Source organism: Dermacentor variabilis, chromosome 6 (genome assembly GCF_050947875.1).
Source record: "Dermacentor variabilis isolate Ectoservices chromosome 6, ASM5094787v1, whole genome shotgun sequence".
Classification (NCBI taxonomy): domain Eukaryota; kingdom Metazoa; phylum Arthropoda; class Arachnida; order Ixodida; family Ixodidae; genus Dermacentor; species Dermacentor variabilis.
In genome coordinates, this window is record NC_134573.1 from 107,011,278 (window position 1) to 107,013,405 (window position 2,128).

A 2,128-nucleotide genomic window follows, 5' to 3' on the forward strand; every position below is an offset into this window, starting at 1 on the left:
CGCTCTTGTTCACCTTGGTCCGGACCTCATCCGGATTTGCTAACAAGTAGCCAGCGGTTCCATTTCTTAACTTTTGGGATAGCGGTTCATTGGTTCAGGGGCTAAGCACAATGAGGAAGACGTGGAGACGAGACATCGCCTTTATAGGCTGTATATCATGACGCGTATGGCATTCACACGCTCACAATAACACTGGACTACATGCAAATTTAGACGAGTCTAAAGGCGGCTTGGCGTTGTGCCTCGAATCGTCCGCGGGTAGGCGATAGAGTTTTCCTTTCTCACTTGACAGGCGACTCACCCACGTGCAGTACCACGGCGGGGACTCTGCGATGTGTCGAACGACCGCGGCCGTGGCGTCAGGCGAAGCTGCCATGATCCGGTACCTAGGCAGGGGAAGACGCTCGCCACTCTGGGTTCGTGGAGCGTGATTTGCCCGTTGGCGGTGACCTCGGCGCCAGGGATGGTGAAGATGGTCACCGCCCTGGGTTCATGGAGCCTGACTGACTCGTTGGCGGCGAGCTCTGCTGGCTCCGGCCCGCGTGCCGGGCCGACAGAACTGCTGGCAGCCACGAGAGCTGCAGCGTTGTCTGGTTCCGGCGGTGGGCCTCAGGCGGAACCACAAGCACAGCTATAGCGCACTAGAATAATGTCCTATTGACGCGACTGGGAAGGAGCGCGTCACTAGGACATTATCGCTGTTTTGAGGCGGTCCGCGTTTCTAAGCCGTTCTTACGCACAGGATTCTTCCATTGTAAGAAAAGAGGATTGAATTTAACAAAGCAGAGTGTAAAGGAAGCTTTTGAAGGCCATATTGGTATTCTAGTATCGGCAACGTCATCTGCTAGCGTAATCTGGCACAGGCCGGTACTTTGATTGCGCTCGTGGTATCGACTGTGCCAGCCGGCAATTTATCGAGCTTCTTGCTCGTCTACAGCTCGAAAGCCAGTGTATCTATGCCTGACTTGCTTCTATAGTACATATATATGGAGCTATATTTACCACTCCATTTAAATCAGTACTTATCACAAATGACGCAAAAGCGCGTAGTAGTAACTGCGGCTTTGCGCTGCTAAGCACTAGAGCTTAAGATTAAAAAACGGCCTCGTTGGCCGCACTTCCATTGTGGCAAAATACAAAAGTGTCCATGTTGTTGCCGGTTGTAAAACACCAGATGGTCAAAATTACACATGTGCCCCTCCTGCCCTTTACTGCTTGCCTAATAATGCGAACGCAGTGGTTCTTCACATTAAACCCCGAAATTTATTTTTGACTATACGATTGCGGGCACATACCACTCAAATTTGTTCCAAAATTTTAGGTCCTAAGAAATCATCCGTATCTTCAGATCATACTATCAGAGTGAATAAAGGGGAAATCAGACATCCACCTGTTCGTAGCAATTGCTACAAAGGAAACCCATACGGGTTCCTCGAAAGAAAAGCCTCATAGTTGAAGAAAAATTCGTCCTGGTCCGGGACTCGAACCCGGGACCACCGCCTTTCCGGGGCAGCCGCTCTACCATCTGAGCTAACCAGGCGGCTAGCAGATGGCAGGGCGAAGTCGAATTTGTCGACAACACGAAGCAAAGGCAGGAGTTTGACGTAGTAGTTCTGCGGAAACCCGCAAGGTGGAGAGAAGTAATGAATAAAGGGGAAATCAGACATCCACCTGTTCGTAGCAATTGCTACAAAGGAAACCCATACGGGTTCCTCGAAAGAAAAGCCTCATAGTTGAAGAAAAATTCGTCCTGGTCCGGGACTCGAACCCGGGACCACCGCCTTCCCGGGGCAGCCGCTCTACCATCTGAGCTAACCAGGCGGCTAGCAGATGGCAGGGCGAAGTCGAATTTGTCGACAACACGAAGCAAAGGCAAAGGCAAGCAAAGGCAAGATTTCCCCTTTATTCATTACTTCTCTCCACCTTGCGGGTTTCCGCAGAACTACTACGTCATACTATCAGAGTGTTTCTGTTTCCTTGTTCACAATGAACATGGCACAGCTATAAAGGAACCCTAAAGTGTGCCTACCCTACACGCTGAGCATCTAATCACAGGTGGTGGTAACAACTTTATTGAGATTCTGCTCAGTTATCTGGCAGGCCCGAGTCCTAGGATGGCCCCTCTCGA

General features: G+C 50.6%; 1 non-coding gene across 1 annotated transcript; it reads right to left on the reverse strand.

Annotated features, from left to right (window-relative positions):
- Window positions 1-1,746: 1,746 nt before the first annotated feature.
- On the reverse strand, window positions 1,747-1,821 carry TRNAP-GGG (transfer RNA proline (anticodon GGG)). Its single transcript has one exon. It is a non-coding gene; the product is annotated as a tRNA-Pro (tRNA).
- Window positions 1,822-2,128: the final 307 nt, after the last annotated feature.